This window comes from Tupaia chinensis, unplaced genomic scaffold (assembly GCF_000334495.1).
Source record: "Tupaia chinensis unplaced genomic scaffold, TupChi_1.0 Scaffold000700_1, whole genome shotgun sequence".
NCBI classification, from domain to species: domain Eukaryota; kingdom Metazoa; phylum Chordata; class Mammalia; order Scandentia; family Tupaiidae; genus Tupaia; species Tupaia belangeri.
The window spans coordinates 516017-539916 of record NW_006160223.1 but is presented as its reverse complement, the minus strand read 5'-3'; the positions used below and the strand labels follow the sequence as shown (position 1 = coordinate 539916).

At 36.4% G+C, this 23900-nt stretch overlaps 1 protein-coding gene and 1 pseudogene across 1 annotated transcript in view; one reads left to right on the top strand and one right to left on the bottom strand.

Annotated features, from left to right (window-relative positions):
• DPP10 (dipeptidyl peptidase like 10) overlaps positions 1-23900 on the top strand; it is a gene marked incomplete at its 3' end in the record, with an annotated part of 525560 nt that overhangs the window by 9119 nt on the left and 492541 nt on the right. The gene's annotated exons all lie outside the window — the stretch shown is intronic.
• LOC102482310 (succinate dehydrogenase assembly factor 4, mitochondrial pseudogene) lies at positions 13490-13850 on the bottom strand (annotated as a pseudogene).

Genomic DNA, 23900 nt, shown 5'->3' with positions numbered 1-23900 from the left:
TTTTTTTTGGAGAGGTTTTTGCTACAGGGCATGTGTGCTCACCAGAAAGACAGAGACAGAGAGACAGAAAGCGAGAAATCACCCCCCAGGGGGATGGCCACACCGCAATCCCTTCTCCTCCATTCTCCTCTCAGGATCTTGGGCACACACGCATATGCGCCAGGCCTGAGTTTAAGCCACCTGGTCCGGGACTCCAACCGCGGCCGACTACATGGGAGTTCAGCAACCTAGCCATTATTCTAACTGCTGGTTCCGCCTTACATTGCTTTTAAAGATGCTTTGGATATCTGGTATTTCTTTATAAAGAGCCCCACAGTTTTCATCCCATGAATTTCATCCAAGATATTGAAGAGGCAGTAAGTCACTGTTTTAGCTTTTATGAAAAACAAGTCTAATTATTATAAATAATAGTAATAATTAGAAAACTCATAATTAGGGTAATCAGACAAATTAAACTATGTTGTTATATTTTGTTTGCTTGCTTTGCACTTCTTTATTGTGCTAGGATTTTTGTCCACCAGCTTAATTTGATTGAATTGTAGAAGTTGTTGGGTTTTTTCAGAACATATGCCCAGTAGGACTCTTTGTAACTTCAACAACGCCATTATCACCCATTTCCTCTAATCACCACAAGTCAAATTCTTTAAAAATTAAAAAAAAAAATCTGCTGGAGGGTGCATGAGCTGATCAGAGAGAGGTAGATATAGAGAGGAAAAGTAAGAAAGAATTCTTTATCAGTAATGATCACACTGCACTTCCTTCTCCATTTCTCCCTACTGTTGGGATTTTGGTCATGCATGTGCATCTGCCCAGCATGTTTCTCAAGGCCCTAGGTCTGGGTCCTGAACCTGCCAGTAGTCATGTGGGATCCAGTTGCATTAACCACCATGTCACTAGCTGTCCCATCTTTTATCTCCTTGAGTAACTGTTTTATTTTTTATGATTATTAACCCAACTGATCTTTAATTGTGTTAGTGTTGAATTTATGTCTTTAAGATTCTTGAGTACAACATATATTTTTCTTGCAATATAATTTATAAAGAAAAATATTGAATAGATACTAAATGCACAAAAATAAGCTTGTTTTTAAGTAAATCATTTCACTTAAGTGATTTTCATGAAATATTAGGAAGTCATTAAAATTAATGTGAAAAATTAGTGACACTGAAAAATTTATAGAATAAATATTAATTTGAAATACTAGAATACAGAATTATATACATGATATAGTTATAATTGCATCACATGCATGTACAGTTTCATGTATGTAGAAAATAATACCAGAATGAAATATGCCAAAATACTAAATAATTTTCTGATACAGTGATTACAACTTGCTGTTTTTACTTTTCCCCATTTTTTATGTAAATTTTCCAGACCAATGACAAATATGTTGTTTCCTTGATAGCTACTAGAGTTACTAAAATTCTCTTCAAAATAAAAATATATTCATCTAGCCAAATATGTGTTACTGTTTATGGGACTTGTTTGAAAACAAGGTAGGGATGAAGTTAAAATAAGAATGCCAAGAATCGCTGGTGGCTAGGCAGGGAGTCACAGAGTTGTAAAATATTAGAAAATTGAGAGGTCTTCAGAAAGTTAATGGAAAATAAATACTACAAAGACATTATACATGAATTAAAATAATTTTATAGGGGCTGGCAGGTGACATGGTGGTTAAGGAGTTGGACTTCCACATGGCCAACTGCGGCCAACCACGGTTTAAGTTCCAGACCTAGTGGCTTGCTTTCCCTTTCTCATCAAATAAAATAATAATAATAATAATAATAATGATAAATAAAATAATTCTTTAAAATAATTTTTAAACATTTGTACCCAAATCAGCTCACATTCTAATTCCATGTTTCCATGAAGTTTTTGAAGTCCCCTCATATATGATCTCATCTACAGGAGGCCTAAAAAATGCTGCCATCTCTATGAAGGCAGACAATGTTCCTCTTTTTCCAAAGACCCATGGGAGAGCAGGATACAAAGAGCAACATGTGATCGTAACTCTGGGAGAATGAGAATGTTAGTGCAGCACTGGGCACCGAGGCTGAAGGGGCATGGATTCTTGTAACAGCAGCTTTACTACCTTGTTTTCCAAGAGATGACATAGAATATTCCTAGTTTATTATGTTCTTTTGTCCCCCTTTAATATAAACACATTAGAGGGCTGCTGAAATTATGACATCCTTCGTTCCTGATTCATAGCTCAGAGAATTGAAAATTGCGTTAAGAATGTAACTAATTATTATCAAGGTTGACTTTTCTTTCAGCGTAATGTATGTCAAAGTATATTACTATTGGTGGTGCAATAGTATTGCTGTTTAACTCACACAAGAAGGATCCTGTGTTTGTGTCCCAGGACCATCCTGAGCATGCCAGGCATGTGTGCCTGTGATCCAGGTCGGTGGGATTGGGGGTGGATCATGACATAGAGATCCCGTTTGGTGTGGTTGTACTCCCTTTCCTTTTATTTTGCCACAATTGATGGGAGTCCAGTATTTTTGCTAAAGAAGAATTTAAAAATATTTTTGTTGTTTGTTTGCTAAATGGTCTGTGTGTTTACCAGAGAGAGACAGAGATGGGGGACAGTGAGAAATCAGACCTCAAGAGGTTGGCTACAACAATTCTCCTTCATTCTTCCTTTGCAACTTTGGGCACACATGCACAAGTGCCTGGCATGTGTTTCAAGCCACCAGGCCTGGGAATCAAACCACAAAGTTGACTATGAGGGATCTAGCTGACCCTGGTAAAGGAATGTTTTTGAGATTCTAGTTTTATATAAAAGGACAGCATTTATATTTACTACCGAGAGAGAAGAAAATAAATTTATCCATAAAATTCACTGTTAACATTTAAGGAAAATAAAAAGTATTTTATTTATAAATAAAAGTACAATATAAATAAAAGTAGAAGAGCAATTCTGTGTTTTAAAAATGCAGTAATTAGAGTACAGTAAATTTGAAATATAAATTAAATTAAACTTTAAATTGAAATAGAAAAATACATTTTGATTTTTAAAAGAAGAAAACAGTTGAAGTAAATGATGTTAATTCTGAAGTATGTATCTCTTGTTTTATGAGGAAGTTTATTATTATAAGTAGTACTATTGATATTATAGTTTTTCAAAAGAATTATTTATTTAATTTTATTTATTCATTCATTCATTTTAACTTGACCAGAGAAAGACTGACACAGAGAGAGAAAGGAAGTGAGAAGGCAAGCCACCAAGTCCAGGACTCGAACTGCAGTTGGCCATGTGGGAGTGTTCAGCGCCTTAATCACCACACCACCTGCTGGCCCAGTATTCTGCGGATTTTTTTTTTCTTTTCTTTTAGGGGGGGAGAGAGATTTTTGCTACAGGGCGCATGTGCTCACCAGACAGAGAGAGACAGAGAGATGGAAAGCGAGAAATCACCCCCCAGGGGAGGATGACCACGCTGCAATCCTTTTTCCTCCATTCTCCTCTCAGGATCCTGGGCACGCACGCACATGCGTCCGGCTTGAGTTTCAAGCCACCGGGTCCGGGACAATAACTGTGGTCGACTACATGGGAGTCCAGTGACATAGCCATTACGCTAACTGCTGGTCCCATATATGGATTTTGATATAGCTTTTAAAAGTTGTTTCTACTGTTTTCTACTTACTAACGGACTTGCTAAATGACATGAACTGAGGCAATAATCTAATGTATGCTATAACTCATGTATAAGTGTTGAGTACTAGCTGTTTGAGACGATAAAATAAAGCCTGTTAAAATCATTGAAAGATTTGGGAAATTATTAAATAAATAATTGTATATAATTTTTAAAAAGGTGTTTTTTAAAATTATTGCTGATGGCTTAATGCTTTTAGAACCTGACATATATATTTATGAGTTAAAATGTGGGTTAACCATATCTCAAATGAGAACTGAGAGTTTTAGGAAGAATGGAGAACTTAAGATGATAATATTCTAGTTATGACAGCTTTTAAAATAATTAATCAATTAATTAATCTTTAATTTGCTAGAGGGTGCATGTGCTCACAGAAGAGAGAGAAGGAAGTAAGAAAGCACCCCTCATCGGGAAAGGTTGTGCCACAGTTTTTCTCTGTTTCTATCTGCTTTCAGGATTTGGGGAGGTGCACACACATGCACCTGGCAATTTTTTTTTTTTTTTTTTTTTTTTTAAATCCCAGGTTGAGGACTCAAACTGTACTGTCAGCCATGTGGGATTTGGTCATCTTAATCACCATTCCACGAGCTTGCCCAGTAATGGCATCTTTTAATAAAATGTTTTGTTGTGAATTTTTTTCTATTATATGTAAAAGGAGAAAAGGGTAGTTTACTGAATTCCCATGTATTTGTTATCAATTTGGGAATAATCATCAGCATTGATGATTATTGTTTTATTCAAGGAGACTGATAAATATTGAATACCAAGGGTTGGAAAAGCTGAATGAGTAAATCTAATGGAAATAGAAAAGTTACTGGAGAGGGACCAGCAGTTAGCATAATGGCTATGTCGCTGGACTCCCACGTAGTCGACAGCAGTTTGAGTCCCTGACCCTGCGGCTTACACTCACACTGAACGTGTGTGCGTGCGTGCCCAAGATCCCAAGAGGACAATAGAGGAGAAGGGATTGCAGGGTGGCCATCTCCCCTGGGAGGTGATTTCTCGCTTTCTTTCTCTCTGTCTCTCTCTGTCTTTCTGGCAAGCGCATGTGCCCTATAGCAAAAACCTCTTCAAAAAAAAAAAAAAAAGAAGAAAAAAAAAGTTACTGGAGACATGGTCAAGAGGAGGGTTCTCTGCTGACCATAGCTAATTTCTAAAACTGTGGTAATTTCAAATGGCATAATTCGTCATTAAGAGGGTATACAAGCAAGTAAGCAAGAATAATGGACTAGAATCCTTGGAACTTAATTGAGGAAAGTTGAACCTAGAGAAAAAAGGAATGTGAGAGGTTATCAGACCCATCCTATGAAAATCCATCCTATGAGTAAGGTATTTGATTGACTATATAAACTAGAATTAACCAAAGTGGAAATTGGTGGGGATAAATATCTGTTCAACCAAATTAAGGCATATCTAGAAAGAAAATTTTCCAACATTTTATTAGACTGGAATAGAAAAGAGTGAATTCTCCACAACTGCTAATATTATCAGGAGGCCAAATGATCGCTTGGTAAGTAAATATTAATATGATTCGTATATTGGATATAAAATTATAAAACATGACCTCTAAGCACATCTTTTATTCAAAAATTTTTGTTTTTTTAAAGTTTTTTTTTGGGGGGGACAGCAGGCAATGTGTTGAAGATGCTAGATTCCCACATGGCCAACCACGGTTCAAGTCCTGGACCCAGCAGGTTGCTTTATCACTTTTTCTTTCTCTTTTCCTCTCCCTCTTTCTCTCTCTAGTGAGCACACATGCCTATAGCAAATTAAAAATAATTAGACTTAAATAAATAATTATTTTTTAAAGAGTATTTTTTATTTGTTTCTTTTCTGTGTGAGAGAGAGAGAGAGAGAGAGATGCCTCAATATGGTCTCCATGTTTCAATTCACCCTAACCTTTGGTCAGCCAGAATCGCAGGCACAACAGGCGTGTGCTCAGCTTATACAGGAATACCCGGGAAGTGAACTCACAACCCTCAGCATGCATGAATATTGAATTATCACTTTGTCACTGCCGCTGGCCTTAAATTTTCATTTTCTCTTCACATCAACATACGTATGGGTTAAACTACTGTCTTACTGGATCTGTGGTTTAAGAAGCCAGATGATTTATTGGTTTAAGACATTTCTCATGGAACTTTGTCAGCTTTCACAGAAAATTCTTTGCTTCTCATTTCTCCACATGAAACCTCCAGTGTGTGACATAAAGCTTTTTTTCTCTTTGGTTTGGCCATATGGAGTTGTTGAAAAAATAATTAAATACCTGATCTCATTTTGTACTTTCAGCTGATAGCACTTTGGTATAGTCCTTTGTGCTGTCAATAACCATTCTGGTTTTAATGAGCTTGAACATTCATTACTAAGGTTGTGTACCCAAGCCATTAACCTGTCACTGCCATACACTTGCAAACATGCATCTGAAAGCAGGCAGCTTGCACCTATCTGGTCTCTGATGATATTCAATTTGTAGGTGAAAAGATACACATATTAATTAGTGATATGTGTATATGTTTTCTCACCCTTTCCTTGGAGTAATGTGTTCACTTGGTTTCTCACCATTATTAGTATTGCCAATTATTTAATATTTCTTCTGTCTCTCCACACCCAGAAAGACACATTTTGTTTTCACATTGAACTCCTTTAATTCCCCAAGATCTTATTACATTCACTGGATTATAAAAATGTGACATCTCTTGTTTAGAAAAGTGAGGCCATGTGGTGCATAAAGCTTGCATATTCGCTTAGGCTCCCTATCAAGTAGCACCCCTGTGTTGAGCCACTCAGCTGTGTTTCTCTCTAGGTTACAACATGCCCTCGAGGTGGAGAAGGAGCCTGTATGCATGTCAAAGTATCTACCAGGGGAAGCTTTGGGGCCCCAGAAATCAGAGATTTAGTTTTGCATCCGGTAAATATGATGAGCAAGTTGTTTTACTTCTTTGAGCCTGCATTTATTCTCCCTACTTCTCTCCTACTTTGAAATTCCAACTGTTGCTGTCACTTGGAGGTCAAAGCTGCCCTCCCTACCCTGCTATATAGTTTCACTTATTTAAATATTCTGTTTTTCTCAGGATGGGCTTTAAAGCCTGGGTTTCTCCTCTTGTGTTAGTAAATCATCCCTCCATGGTACCACTTGCTGCTCTTCAAGCTTGCCATACCAAAGGGCCATGCTCAAACCATGGAAATAGAACACATTAAATTTCTTGTCCTTAGTACAGAGGTTTCTGTTCCAAAGTATATATTTTTACATGATGCTAATTCTGCCTAATGCACGCTTTTATTTCTTTATCCAAATCAAATTCTCATGTTTCCTTATGAAACCCTGGTTGTGCTCTATAGTTAACCATGTTTGTCCCACTCATCTCTGTGTCATAAAAAGTTTCCTAAACTGTTTTAATGTTTAGCCATGTTTGAGAGCCACTCTCTAAAGGAGGTTTTCAAAGAGCAGAGACATTACATTTTAGATGGATTTCAAGTTTCAAAGTATCTAGCATGTAATTATGTAGTTACTTAAAGAAGTGAATTAGTACACCGATGCAACAGATCTTAATTTTAATTTACAAATAGTCAATTGTGCAGATAAATTCTAAACATTTTTGTGTAGTTTTAGATAAAATCTAAGTAGTAAGTGATATTATGTCTTATTTCAAATACTAAAAAAGCAATCTTTATGTTTCTAGCATAAGGAAAAACAATTGTTATTATATATAATACTGTCAGAGTATGATGTGATCATATGTGTTTAGATTCCTGAAATTTTACTTGTCATAAATTAAATTTAAGCAAAACAAATCCCTGGGATAAGACACTGTGCTAGAATTCATTCGGAGTTGGAAGTACCGTATATGCCAGTGGGATGGATGGGATTTGCTGAAGTCTACCACTACTAAACTCCAGACTTGCCTTAAAGGAAAAAAAGGCAGGGACCAGCAGATGGCACAGTGGTTATGTTGTTGGACTCCCATGTAGCCAACCAGTTTGAATCCTGGACCCAGTGGCTTAAACTCATGCCAGGCACATATGCATAAGTGCCCAAGATCCTGAGAGGAGAATGGAGAGGAAGGGATTGCAGCATGGCCATCCCCCCTGAGATGTGAGTTATTGCTTTCTCTCTCTCTGTCTCTCTGTTTTTCCAGTGAGCGCAGGCACCCTATAGCAAAAACCTCTCTTTAAAAAACACAAAAGATGACCTAGAAAAATTCACCAAAAAGACTGAGAAAATAATTCAAAAAATGAGAATAGCATACATGTAATACTAGATACCTTTAAACTAGATACCATTAAACTAGATACCATTACACTAGATACCATTAAACTAGATACCAAACATTCAGATTACTGGTATCGCAGAAGGTGAGGAAACTATTATGGACATTGATAATCCATTCCATGAAATCCTAGAAGAAATTTTCCAAACCTAGAGAAGCACTCAGATATCCAGACCAAAGAAATACAAAGGACCCCACATACAATCAACCCAAGAAGATTCTCCCTAAAGCACATCATATCCAGATTGACCAAAACCATAGACAGAGATAAAGACAGAGACAAGATACTAAAATTGGCAAGAAAGAATTATCAAGTTACTTTTGGAAGATATCCCATAAGGCTAACATCAGACCACTCATCAGAAAAAAATGCAAGCATGGAAAGAATTGGAAAATATATTTAAAGTGTTAAGTGAAAAGCAATTTCAATCAAGAATACTATACCCAGTAAGATTATCTTTCATATGGAAAAAAGAGACAAAAACATTTTCAGATAAACAAAACCAGAAAGAATTTACCAACACCAGACCAGCTCTCCAAAAAGTTCTGAAGGTAGTGCTATCCCAGGAAAACTTCAGTCAGACACACAGAAATAAGAGTACAAGAAACATCCATGAGAATGGCCAACCTAATAATAGGGACAAGTCTGGAGTTGAATGTTAGCTTTTACAGTTCAAATGGAAATATAAGACCACAATAACATGTCAAATACAATAGAAAAGAGACCAATTACATGAATCTGAACCAGGGAAATTGAATTTTTTTACTTTAGACTAAAAAATTACTGATTTTCTTTGATGCTTTGATTTTCATATTTAAAAATTTATGTCTTCTCTAGAACTGTTGATAGATTCATCTACCTCCTATTTGAACTGAATCTTAACCTTTTTCCTGGAATTAAGTTTTAAGCAAATTTCTCTTCACATTTTTTTTTTTTGGTCTATTAAAACTTTTCTTTGAAATTAAAAAAAAATCATTAAAAAATACCTATTTATACCTGTCAATGATTGCATTTAGCTTTATAGCCCCAGCGAAGTGCTACTTTATGGTATGTTCACTTTCCTCAATCATGTTATGCCTAAAGTCAGACATACATTCATAAATAGGTATATATCAGCTCTGTTTGCTACTGAAAGTCTTTAATGAGATCTTTAGCAAATCAATAAATGTGAAATAAAAGGCAAGTAAAATAACTGCATAGTAGAGACAATGTGTGTGTGGGGGGGTTGGCAGAGGGTGAGAGGTAGGAACCAATGAGGGGATATATAAGAAATGGAAAATTACTTGTTGATAACACATATGGTAATCTCCTTGATTGAGCCAATATATAATGTATAGTGGATGGAAAATCTCATTTTCTATACTGTATTGATGTACAGTGAATGATTGCAAATTAATTAATTAATTAATTTTAAAAAATACAAAAGAAAGTAAAGGAAAAAATGCAAACATGTAGACCTTTTAAATAGGAAAATTTTCGACTTTCACAGAGAAAAGTTTTCAGGCTATGAGGTAGGTTGGCTCTTGGAGCCGTCTGGATGCCACCCAACTAAGAGATTGCAGACATCAGATGGAGAAGATCCAAGTGTCAGACATGAAATGTGTGACTTACTCAGCATGCCATGTCTTCGTGAACACTCACAGAGTTTCCAGAGCCAGAAATATAATTTTGTTTTGTTTTGTTACTAGCACTGGGTTTCTTTTATTTTTTCTTTTTCTCTCTTTCTTTTTTTTATTTTCTATGCAGCATTTGCACTTGGAGAAAGAGAGAGAGAAACTGAGAAAGAAGTACCCTCTAGTGGTGATGGTCATGATGCAATTTCTTCTCCTCTACTATCTTCTTGGGATTTCGGGCACCATGCACACAAACCTTGAGTGTTTTCAAGCCACTGTGGCCAGGACTCAAACCTTACAGTTGACCATGTGCTATCCAGCTGCCTTAACTACATTGCAACTGCTTGACCCAAGTTTCTTTCCTTTCTTTTTCTTTTTTACTTTCTTTCTTTTTTAAAGAGAGATTTTGTGCTGTAGGGGGTGTGTGCTTGCCATAGAGACAAAGAGAGACAGAGAGATAGAAAGCGAAAAATCATCCCCAGGGGGTGTGGCCACTCTGCAATCCCTTCCTCTGCATTCTTTTCTCATGATCTTGGGCACACACACATATACACCTGGGGTGGGTTTTAAGCCACCAAGTCCAGGACTCTGTGGTCGACTAGGTGGGAATCCAGTGATGTAACCATTACACCATCTGCTGGTCCCAAGCTTTATTTTTATTAAACCACTTTATCTCCCTATTTACCAAGCCTGTCAATATAATGGAAACTAATTCTAGAAAGTCACAACTGACAGGGGATTTAGGAAGATCTTCCTTCTATTTGACTTGAGATATTTTAAGATGGGAGTCTACTTTAGTTTTTCTTGATCATAGAGTGCTCAGCCCAGTGCCTAACACACTGAGGTGTTCAACACATTTTATTTGAGCTAAATTGGAGCCATCTTCACTAACTGCCACAATCCACAGTCATCATCCTAATCCTATTGTAAAATTAAATGAAGTGAATCCTATGATGGTTACTGTTTTTCTCAAAGACACAAAAGGAGAGAGAGATCTAGATTCCAGATTAACAAACTACTTCTTCTTCTTCTTTTTTTTTTTTTTTAATAAACGAGTAGTAATATATGTTTGGACTTTCTGATCTGTCATACTCAATGTTTTCAACTATAGATTTACTTTTATTATTTGTAATTCTAAAATACCAGTTTTATAGGAAAAGGATGCCAGTTGTCACTGACATTAAGTACCTAGGATTTTAATGAGAGGTGACGCTTCATTAATACTATTCAATTTTGTTTCCGAAAGACACCTATGCTGCTTTAGATTATTCTTAACTGTTAGGCTTTTATACTTATCATCTTGTTTCTTCTTCTTTTCTTCTCTTTTGATTGTCGTACCTGTTCTGAGATTTTACAAACTTGCTTTTATGTTGCTTCTGCTCTCTCCATATATATGAATATATAAAGTATGCATGTACTTTAAAAAGTTTGCAGAAAATGGAATTGAAGTGATAGTTTATTTTTGGTTCAAATAAAATGGAAATCTATGAATAGATTTTTATTTATCTTTTTCTTTTTCTCATTCCTATTTTATGTTTTTTTGTTTTTATTTTTTATTTATTTATTTTTTATGTCAGAGGAAATATGCTAACCAGAGGGAGAGGGAGAAGGGAGACAGCATCCCCTAATGGGGCATGTGTACACCTCTATCTTTTTTCCTCCAACCCTCCTGCCTGTCAGTATTTTAGGCATGCAAACATATGTGTCCAGCATGTTCCTCAGGTCACTAGCTCTGAGATTTGAACTACACAATAGGCTATATGGGATAAGTTCTTTTAATCTCTAGGCCATGGAGCCAGCCCAAAAAGTCTTTGCATAATGTGAATTTCCCATGAACTTTTTGAAGATCCCTCATAGGTACAGCATCAGTTTTACCCATTAATCCACAGTGCTGCTACTGAAATTTTGGTTTCTTTAAGACTTTAATTATATCCCTTCTTTATATCATTACATAGTCTTCATGTTTTCTTGATTTACTCATTGGATTTTACATCATGATTATATAAAAAGAATATGTCATATATTCTTTTAAGTTGCTGAACAGAATTTTGTTGTTGTTGTTCTTTTTTCTTTTTTTTGGTGGGGGAGAGGTTTTTGCTAATAGGGTATGTGCGCTCACCAGACAGACAGAGACAGAGAAACAGAAAGCAAGAAATCACCCCCCGAGGGGGGATGGCCACGCCGCAATCCCTTCTCCTCCATTCTCCTCTTGGGATCTTGGGCACGCACACATACACACACCCGGCATGAATTTTAAGCCACTGGATCCGGGATGTGAACCACGGTCGACTACATGGGAGTCCAGCAACATAGCCATTATGCTAACTGCTGGTCCCAGTTGCTGAACAGATTTTTAAACTATTTTAATTTCAAGAAAAATATCTAGTCTTTTCCACATAGCTCAATATCAGTTGATTGTCTCTTCAGGATGAGGTATTGTAAGTTTTTCTGCATAAACATTGTTTTTCCTTTCTGTCTTTGGAGGAAGAAATGCTCTATCTAAACTCTTGACCTTTTGGATCTTCTAATATCTATTGATATAAGACAAGTAGAAATACCTAGTTCTCATTTCACGTCTCAATATCTAATCATATTTGAGCTGTCACATTTGTATGAAAATGGTTCTTGTGTCTTTTTTCTCTCTCTAGTTCTTTCTCTTCAGCATTCCAAAGAGTGTGCAGGAAAAATCATTACATTCCATTTCCAAGAATAACCTTTTGAGCTTTTTGCTAATAGGGTATGTGCGCTCACCAGACAGACAGAGACAGAGAAACAGAAAGCAAGAAATCACCCCCCGAGGGGGGATGGCCACGCCGCAATCCCTTCTCCTCCATTCTCCTCTTGGGATCTTGGGCACGCACACATACACACACCCGGCATGAATTTTAAGCCACTGGATCCGGGATGTGAACCACGGTCGACTACATGGGAGTCCAGCAACATAGCCATTATGCTAACTGCTGGTCCCAGTTGCTGAACAGATTTTTAAACTATTTTAATTTCAAGAAAAATATCTAGTCTTTTCCACATAGCTCAATATCAGTTGATTGTCTCTTCAGGATGAGGTATTGTAAGTTTTTCTGCATAAACATTGTTTTTCCTTTCTGTCTTTGGAGGAAGAAATGCTCTATCTAAACTCTTGACCTTTTGGATCTTCTAATATCTATTGATATAAGACAAGTAGAAATACCTAGTTCTCATTTCACGTCTCAATATCTAATCATATTTGAGCTGTCACATTTGTATGAAAATGGTTCTTGTGTCTTTTTTCTCTCTCTAGTTCTTTCTCTTCAGCATTCCAAAGAGTGTGCAGGAAAAATCATTACATTCCATTTCCAAGAATAACCTTTTGAGCTGATTCATGCTATTTAGGCCTATGCCTACCAACCTTTGCTTATAGGTACTACACACACATTCCACTGTAGGTGACCCCATCACTGTTTCCTGCAGCCCATCCTATGTTCTGAGAATTCCCTGGAATTTGACCTCTAAATGGATACTGTAAGAATGATACTATGGAGAGGGAAAGTTGGAAAGTAAAGCACAGTAGTCAGATACTTCAAATAGTAGTGAAACAGTAGACACATAGCACGTAATCATCTAGTTGATGTAGCCTCTTAAATTTTATTTATTTATTTTATTTTTCACTAAAAAATACTTTATTCGCATGTGCATCTTAGAAGCAATCTTAACTGAAAAGTGACAGAATAAAGGTGTGCAGCTCTAATCATAATTTATATACCCCAGTGCATTTAAATTTAAGCTAATCCGTGACAATATGGATATATTTTCCTTTTCATAATTCATAGTAGCATATTTTCTTTCAAAGCCATCATGTATATATTTCAGGCACATTACAGAAATTATATGATTTAAAGAATATTTAAAAAAATCATAAATAAGTTAACACAGATGTACATATTCATAAAATTATTCTGATATGACTTAAAAATCAATACAGCGTCCTTTTCGTTCCCAATCTCCATATCGCGTAGGTTCTGAGTCCCTGGGTCCACCTTTGGTAACTGGATTGACATCATCTGGAAATTTTTCTAGTGGTTCTTTCTCTAAATTGGAATCTACTGGTGCATCAAAACGATCTTCTGTTAACTTTGGTTTGAGGGATTGTTTGACAGGTTCAGGGTTTCTTTCTTGAAAAGAACTTTTCCTCAAAGAATGACACAAGGGGCCATGATCTTGCCGCTCTTCTGGCTGAGGCCGGGAGGCGGTCAAACAGCCAAGCTAGCCTAGATGCAGTGATGGCACCGACTAGCCACTTAAATTTTAGATCCAAGGGATAGACCATGGTGGTAGCAATAAATTTTTTTGGTTTGTGTATTGTTTTTGATTTTTTTGGAGGGGCATGTTTTTCGAACCTACTTTTTGTCTACACAGCTAGCCTGGTGATCAAAATATTTGGATTTTTACTTTAGTTCTAAAGACATTGTGTGAAAACTCTTATCAGTTTCTTAGAGATTGATAGTTCTAATTTTAAGTGTGTTATGATATCCACTAAATATAATTATATTTGTCTACATTTATAATTTAATAGGTATCTGGGATTACATGTAGTAAGAACTCCTAAGCTGGTACCTTTTAATCTTTGCTATTTTTTTACTTTTAAATATTTATTTATTTATTTATAATTTGTGAGTGGATATGTGCATTTATTAGAAAGAGGCAGAGAGAGAAATTGAGAAGGCATCCTCAAGTGGTGTGGGGAAACTCCACAATCCTTTCTCTTCCATTCTTCTCTTGGGTTTTGGACACAGACACACACGAGCTGCTTGGTCCAGGATGCCATTTGCTTAGTCAGCCATGTGGGATCCTGCCACCTTGATCACATGCCACTGGATAATCCTATGTTTTAAACTCCCAAAGCCATATGTTTTCTCTTGACTCACTTCAAAGTTCTTCCAAATCACTTAAGTATTTTCTACAACTTAAAGAAAGCCTAGGCTTTCAACTTATTGATCAACTAGTGATCAATAAACCACTGCAATTTCAATGAGGTATACTGCCAAAGTAGCCTTTTTCCCATAAAATGGTTAAATTATTAATTAATAAGAAGCACTAATACAAAATTTTGTGTATACTCATGCACACATATGTTAGGTATGTTCTTGATATTTGTATGTTTTGAAGTTATAGTAAAATGAAAACTTTAGGACCAGCAGATGGTGTAGTGGTTACATTGCTGGACTCTCACATGGCTGACTGGTTTGAGACCTGGACCCAGTGGCTTAAAACTCATGCTGGGTGTGTATGCGTGGATGCTCAAGATTCTGAGAGGAGAACGGAGGCGAAGGGATTGCAGAATTGCCATCCCACCTGGGCAATGATTTCTTACTTTCCCTGTTACTGTCTCTCTCTCATGGGAGTGCACATGTTCTAAGGCAAAAACCTTTAAAAAAATGAAAACTCTATAGTGTAGTTAAAAAACTAGCTTTAATATTTACCAAAACTGAAGGTCAGGTCAGAGAGTATTCTTGGCTGAGGGAACAATAGTGTCTGCATGTGGAGATATGGCTCAAGTACTTTCCTATTCAATATCTGAGACATTTCTTGTTTCTCTCATATATTATTCTATTGATCAGCTGATTGTTCTGCCCAAGTAAAAGTTGCTTTCTGTTGTGATAATGCTTGTAAACCCACTTGTAGTACATACAGAGATACCTACAGAAGAAATTGTTTTAGATGAAAGTTTTCAGACTTGAATGCTTAAAACATGGATTCCAAAATCCTGTCTTTGGAGCTGTGGAAGGAATACTTGCATAAAAACCTTTCAATGCCCTGCTTCAATCAGAGCAATTTTACTTTAAACTGGTTTTAATATTGAAGTTTTTCATTTGAAAAACAAAACAAAACAAAAGAAAGGCATTCAGTTGTAGAAAGTAAATGTATTTAACTGAAATATCCTATCAAAGACAGCCTTCTGGTCGTTCTTCTTGTTTAATCTATTCTAGATGACAGGAAAATTGAGAGATTGTTTATCAACTTGGGAACACGTATACTTTGAAATCTATATCTACTTTCTTGAAGGTCAGTGATTTTTTTGCCCCCTGAAGGTTTTAGAAAATGTCAGGGAAACAGACACAGTAATTGATCATATTAGGATGGAGTGAATCCACGAAGGATTGAAAGCTTGATTTCAAAAGCTGTAGTGTATGTATGAGGGTTTATAGAGAAAGAAAATAATTAAAGGCTTGGAGAAAATAGAATAAACATACAGCAGAAGTTGCAGCCAAAGACTCCTGCACCAACCCCAATTCTACCCATTATAATCAAAAGAACAGTGAAAAGTTAAGGTTTAATTCCTAGAATACATGATTTATAAAATAGGAAGAGAGATTTAAGCAAGAAGATAAATTTAAACAAACAATATGTATCCAGGAATTCTTCATCTATCTACTTCATCAATTATAAGCACATATAGTAAAAATACACAATAATGTAGAAATATAAGATAAAACACATCAGAATCACCTAGTGGGCTTGTTGAAACATGAGTTACTGGGTCTTGTTCTTGGAGTTTCCAACTCAATAGCCTTGAGGTGGGTGTGAGAATTTGCATCTCTGCCAAGTGCCAGGTGACATCGCATAAATCAGAACTCTTAGAGAACTACTGAGATGAGCAAGTCATAGTCCTCAAATAAGAAAACAAAATAATGCCCAGTCTTTGGTCTGAAGAGTTGCAAAGATTTTTGTCATTGAATGAATAAAATTAATTTAGTTGTTGGAAATTATAACTTTAGAAAGTTTGTCCAAATGATTGTTACACTACCTGTAACTTTTATTTTATTTCAATTTGAGTTCACACAGTCCCTTCCTTTTGATAGTTTCTACAAAATTTGAGCTACATTTTATCAGTTCCTAAATTTAATCTTATTCTATGCTTTTTGCTTTTTAAAACATGCCCATAATGGGACCAGCAGTTGGGGTAATGGCTATGTCACTAGACTCCCACGTAGTTCGAGTCCCGGACCCTGTGGCTTAAACTCATGCCAGGAGCGTGTGCGTGCGTACCCAAGATCCCAAGAGGAGAATGGAGGAGAAGGGATTGCAGCATGGATATCCCCCCTGGGGGGGTAATTTCTCGCTTTCTGTCTCTTTGTCTCTCTCTGTCTGTCTGGTGAGCACACACGCCCTATAGCAAAATCCTCTCCAAAAAAAGAAAAAAAAAAAACATGCCCATCATGATTATTTAAAATTTTTCGTTTGAATTTTCAAGATAAACTCTCAGATTGAACTCTATGTTTCTTAAGTACACTTCCTGTAATTTTAGTGTAATGTCACCAGATGAAAGATGTGATCTCTTATAAACGCATATCTTTTTCAAAAATTTTTATTTGCTTTTTTACAATTTTTTAATTTCATTTTATTTTATGCATTTAATCACATTATTTAGCTTACAGAGTGTATATTTCAACAGGTGAACATTTCTCCCTAGTCCAGTTGATAAAACTATAAAATGTGGTATTATCTGTTGAAGATATTTTATATACACATATCTTATAAAATATTTGCAAATTTATCTTCTGGAAAATAAGAAACTTAGACTTATCATTAAAACACATGAACTTTAAACTCATGAATGACTATTGGTTTTCAATTAATTTTTTTCTTATCTAATACCCTTTTTCCTTCCTTCACATTTCTATGCTATAGATTATTTTACCCTTTCATTGTCATTTTGATTTTCTTGCTGAAAAAAATCATATTGATTTCAGTGGAGTGTATCTGAGTATTATTTTTCCTTTAGTACAGACTCAACTTATAAAAAGTGCTGTGATTCTAACTCTAGGAAAGGAATGTTAAAGAGAGAATAATCTTCATATTAAAATATTTTATGAAATAACATTTGAAAAAAAGTAACATTTTGGTTTAGTTTACTGTTAATGAGAAAAGTTATACGAAAATATTTTTTATCCTAAAGAGAAGGAGCAATTGAATAACATGATGACATGTTCATAAATCTCTTCAAATTATGGTGGGGTGAATATTTCCAAGAAATATTTTACAATACGTTTCTGGATAGAGTGGTGTCAGTCTGAAGGCAGTACTGTTTCCCACACAGCAGGCGTCCCCAGTCTCCTGACTGCAGACCATTGTTGGTCTGTGGCGTGTTGGACCTTCCCTCTCAGCCACATTGCAGTGAGTGGGCATCAGCCAGCAAGTGAGACTTCCTCTGTGCTTCTAGCTGCTCCTCATTGCTCGAATTGTTGCCTGGGCTCCACATTCTATGGGATCAGCAGTGATGCTGGATTCTAATGGGAGAGTGAACTTTACAGTTAAGTGATTGTTTCACTGTATGTTGCAATGTGGTAAGGGTGGAGATTGGGGGAGGATGTGGTGTGCTTGGGTCATCCTGGGACCAATTACCCCCTCATCCATGGAGGGACCTTCTTCTAGGAGGACATGAAGCTTTGGGGATCTCTGCCTTACAGCTTCAGTGGTGACTTTATGTGGTCAGCTTATTTTTCCCAAATGCTTGTTTCTATTGTGTAATTTAACAACAACAAAAAAGTCTTCTTTAATATTCATCTGTTTTTATAAAATTTGTTGAGATCTTTCATTTCAGAGATAGTTTTCATTAATAGATGCAATTTTGTTGATCATATTGTTTAAACATGGGGGGATATAAATAAGGGAAATGCCATTCTTAACATGAATTGTAAAGGGCAAACAATCCAAAAAGAAAGAAAAGGAAGAAAGAAAAAAGATGAAAAAAATCTTAGAAGGAAGACTTAGAGTAAAGGAAGGGAAAAGTTTATAAAACACTTTTTTGGGCTTAAAAAATATGAACAACTGAATTCTGGTGATAGTTTATTTTTCACCTACACATCTCTTTGACTATTTCCTTAGCTTCAGATATCATTTAAGATACTGAATGAAAAAGTAATCATTACCCTTTAGAGGTAAGAAAATCTCTGCAGCCTTTATCGAACCTATTTGAATTCAATAAGTATTTAAAGGTTTTGTAATTTTGCAGGGTCTTTCATTCAATGTAGAGCCAAGATTGATTCTACTCTGAGCTCAGCAGGATGAAACTCTTAGCAAATATGAAATACTCTTAATTGGCCCATATCCTTTCAGTGGGACTATCACACAGCCAGAGACCATTACTTGCAGTAACTGGCTATTGACTCAGCAAGTAGACCATAGAAAAAGGTTGTTAATGAACCCTGATCGGAGACCTCATTAGCTGACCAGACCCTGAGGTTTACAATCCAACATATGGAGTAAACATATAACCATCATTGAAGTCAGAGAAATTTAAGCACTGTGGCTGATGTCCACATGACGTATGAGAAATTGAAACAGTGGTGCCAGGCTTGCATTCAAATCCTAGCTTAGACCTTTACTTTTATTTTATCCCAGTTATTTAACTTATACCAGGTATGGGAAATATAAAAGCAATCAAGACATAGTGTGTGCATGCCCTGAAGGTATAAATGGCTAACATATTGATAGTTGTTGGTGCTGTCAAGTTATTATTATTTTTTTTTTGAGAGGTTTTCGCTATAGGACACGTGCGCTCGCCAGACAGACAGAAAGAGACATAGAGACAGAAAGCGAAAAATCACCCCCTGGGGAGATGGTCACGCCGCAATCCCTTCTCCGCCATTCTCCTCTCGGGATCTTGGGCACGCACGCACACGCGCCCGGTGTGAGTTCTAAGCCACTGGGTCTGGGACGCGAACCGCGGTCGACTACCTGGGAATCCAGCGACATAGCCATTACTCTAACTGCTGGTTCCCGATGCTGTCAAGTTATTGATATTGCAATATATCATATATACTGTGGACAATTACAATAGAGGTTTATGGTTCAATTGGAAGGTTAGTATAGTCTAACCTTGGAAGCCACAGGAGGGATGCCTGATGAAAGAAATCATCTAGAATATACATCTTAATTGTGAAACCAGTAAGAAAAGTGGAAGTAATAGCTATCTGATGAATATTCATTGAGTGTTTCTTATGTGTCAAACACTCAGATAATAACTATGTAAGGTAGTGGAGCAATTCAATGATATAAGAAATCTTCTTCCAGATGAAAACACGAATGGATGTTTATGGAGGTTATATAGGATCCCTGCTTGTACAGTTTGTTGGAGCTGAGCTGGGGATCCTGACAAAATCTTTTATCAAAGACTTAGCTTAATTTAATGTGCTCAATCCCTGGACCATAGTGTACAGTGTTAAACAAGTGTATTTGCACATCTTTTCTATAAAGCTCTAGAAATGAATGAGAATGCTAATTGATCATAGAAAGAGATTTGAGTATCTTACAAGGAAGATTCCCTTTCCTTTGTAAGAACAAGAAAAGGAGCCAAAAAATAAGTGAGGACACTAGAAAAAGGAAAGTTTCAAATAGCCTGTAGTTAATAACAACAGAGTCTAGAAATTAAAATAAGAAGAGAACTGATAAAATCCTGATGAATTTAGCACCTTGTAGTGTGCAGGTGGTACTTGATATGAAAACATTTTAGACTGTTAAAGAAGAAAGCCAAAAAGCAGATACTGGCTGAATGTTGAGAGAGGGAATAGATGCAGGGTGTTATTTCATCTCTTACTGAAATTACATTGATGAAGCTCTAAAAAGAGGCAGGACACATAGAGCAAATATTTATCCATCTGCTTATTTGTGTACAGACCAGAGATTTTTTAGGAAATTTGCTTCTCTAGTTACCATCCCACCATATTCGTTACAAATTTTGTGAGCTCTCATGGGAAGACAGTTAGAGAGCCTAGAATATGAGCTTCAAAATTTTAAATATAATGTGTGAATTTTATGTATGAGCACCTAACGGTATTCTAAGTTTTTTCTCAATGTTAAGACATCTGATTTCAGCATTTTTTTTCCCCTCAAAGAATTAGAAAGGCTGGTATTTAGAGTATTTAAAGTCTCTCTCTCACTTTAGTGTTGCTCTATCAGATTGACATGCAGAACTTGAATTTCACCAGTGAAACCTTATTGGTTCTAATGGTCCCTTCAAATGCCGTGTCTATGTTTCACTCATATTAGGTTCCCTCCTGCCCAATGGCTTTCATGTTTCTGAAAGATTTTTGATATAGGGCACGTGCCCTTGTGGGAGAGACAGCAAGAGACAGAAATCAAGAGATCATCCCTCGCGGGGATGGCCAGACTGCAATCCCTTCTCCTTTGTTCTCTTCTCAGGATTTTGGGCACGCATGCACATGTGCCTGGCTTGTTTTAAGCCACCAGTACCAGAACTTGAACTACATGGGAGATCAATAATGTAACCATTTGCCATTAAAATGGCTTTTAATGGAGAACATGTATGAGGTAAAATGAGAATCTTCTACTGTCAAGTAGAAGTTTAGCTGGATGTGAAAAACAAGCCAACAAACAAAAAAAGCACGAGCTAGAACAGTTTTGCCACCTTCTTTCCACCTTTGTTTTCACCCATTTAATTATAATTTTAGGGGACCAGCAGAATGTGTAGCAGCTATGTCACTGAACTCCCATATGGCCGACTGAGGTTTGAGTCCTGGAACTGGAAGCTTGAAATTTAGGCAGGGAACAGGTGCATGCGTACCCAAGACACAGGAGGAGAATGGAGGAGAGGAAATTGCAGTGTGGCCATCCCCCCTGAAGAATGATTTCTCACTTTCCTTCTCACTGTCTCTGTCTCTCTCTCTCTCTCCAGAGAGCACATGTAACCTAAGGCAAAACCCTCTACAAATATTAATAATAATTATAATTATAATTTTAGAAGAGGTTGAAGGAAGTGACAAGAGAAGAGAATGAAGACACAAAGTATTGAGAGTATTTTCAATGATATGTATTAATTAGCCACCAGTTGGGGGAAGGGCTAGGAGTCAATACCCTGGAGTCTGTTCTTGGGAGGAGTGCTCTCAGTAATCTCTGCATCAGGTGTTCCATTTTCTGATAGGTCCTTATCATTTTCTAATTTATCCTTATGCTTGAGAAGTGTTCCAGGGAAGAAACTAGAACAAAGGGTGAGGAAAGGCTATCAAAGATACTAGGTTATAATTTTTCAGAATGGATAAATATCTAAGTCCTGAGATTGGAGAGCCATACTGAAAATTGAGTGGGATAAATAGTAATCATTTTATGTGAACCTAGAAATCCTATGTTGCTTCAACTACTTCAATCTGGATTTCTAGCATTTGGAAATTTGCCAAATTAATCTTCCTAACAATTGGCCTAAATTTTATTCAGTGCTTGTATGTGAGCATGTGTATTTTGCCACACCATGGTCAATTTATCAATAAATCAAATAATATTTATGATTTTTATGTTTTTAATATTATAGTGATTTTGACCATAATAAAATAGATTATGCCTTCTTTTGGTTGTTATTTCAGTATTTTTGTATGGTATTAGTTAGAAAAGATTAGTTAAGATAATTTTCCAGCATTGTGAGGTGATTTTCCTGAAAGAATGACTTCTCTATTTTTCTAATTTTAACCTAAAATTACAAATAAAGTGTAAGAAAGACACAAATATGTAGTATTCATCTGCCTTGTAGAAAAGATATATTTAGAATTTTGAATTTTATGCCTATATATTCATATAAGATATGATATATAATTTTTAATTGTAAAAATAAAATGCCAAAGACAAAGAGATGAACTGTAGTGGTCTAAAACTACTTTGCTGCCTTTGGACAATATTGACCATGTAGAAAAGCCTGAGCTTTAGGATTTGTTGAATTTATTTTTGCTTTAATTTGGTGGACTAATTAGTGGTTATGACACAAGACCGTGGTGGTGCAGGGGTGATCAAGCCCAGTTAGAGAGTCTTATACTTTGTTTTTGTTACTCAAAATCTCCTAGGGAACTGGCAGGGTTGTGGTGAAAGGGGAACTCTCTTACACTGCTGGTGGGAATGTAAATTGGTCCAGCCACTGTGGAGAAAAATTTGGAGATTCCTCAAAAATCTACAAATAGAACTTCCCTATGACCCAACAATTCCATTCCTTGATATCTACTCAAAGGACAGAAGAATTCTTAATCGGAGAAGTACTTGCACATCGATATTTACTGTGGCGTTATTCACAATTGCGAAGACATGGAACAAACCCAAATTCCCACGAACAGATGAATGGATTGAAAAACTGTGGGACATATACTCTGTGAAATACTACTCAGCCATTAAAAAAAACCAAGACCCTGGCGTTTGAAAGAAAGTGGATGAATATGGAAGTTTTACTGCTGAGTGAAGCAAGCCAGGCTATGAAGGAGAGACATTGTATGTCCCCACTTAATATATACTGAGTGTCCACACTCTAGGACCAAAACTGAATGACTAAAGGATATAGAAACACAGTAAATAGTTGTGAATACCAGATATAGTGTGGGAAGAGTATGAGTGAAGGAATAGAGTCTGAGGAAGGACATTAAGAAGAAATTTGGAGAGGCAAAGCATTAATGGGACTAAGAAATGTGGTATTTGTTGAAGATAATTTTATTATCAACTGTACTGGGGAGAAATGTAAACATGTTGGAATATTCACTTTGCAAACTAAATGACGTGACTGAATGCATAAAAGAACTAGAAATAAAATAAGATTAAAAAATAGTATTAGATGGGAACCAGCAGTTAGCGTAACGGCTATGTCGCTGGACTCCCACGTAGTCGACCGTGGTTCACGTCCCGGACCCTGTGGCTTAAAACTGACACCGGGCACGTGTGTGTGCATGCCCAAGATCCCGAGAGGAGAATGGAGGAGAAGGGATTGCGGTGTGACCATCCCCCCTGGGGGGTGATTTCTCGCTTTCTGTCTCTCTGTCTCTCTGTCTGGCAAGCGCACGCGCACTATAGTGAAAGAAACCTCTCAAAAAATAGTATTAGACAAACTTTATAATGGAGATATGAGTAATTATTTATTATAGATTATGATTTCTATATTTATTTATTATTTTTATTTAATTTGTTTTATTTTATTTTTTTATTATTTTTTGGAGAGGTTTTCGCTATAGGGTGCATGCACTCGCCAGAAAGACATAGAGAGATAGAAAGCGAGAAATCTTCCCCAGGGGGGATGGCCACACCACAATTCCTTCTCCTCCAGTCTCCTTTCGGGATCTTGGGCACACACACACGTGCGCCTGGCATGAGTTTAAGCCACTGGGTCCAGGACTTGAACCGTGTTTGACTACATGGGAGTTTAGTGACATAGCCATTACACTAACTGCTGGTCCCTAATTTGTTTTATTTTAATTTACATTTAATCATATTTATCTTTACAGTCAGTGTACAACATACCACACATATCAGTCAAGATAAAGACATTACCATATACACTATCATCAGCAAATAGCTTTTCATTTTCTTGTCAATTAAACATACTTTTTCCTTCTCC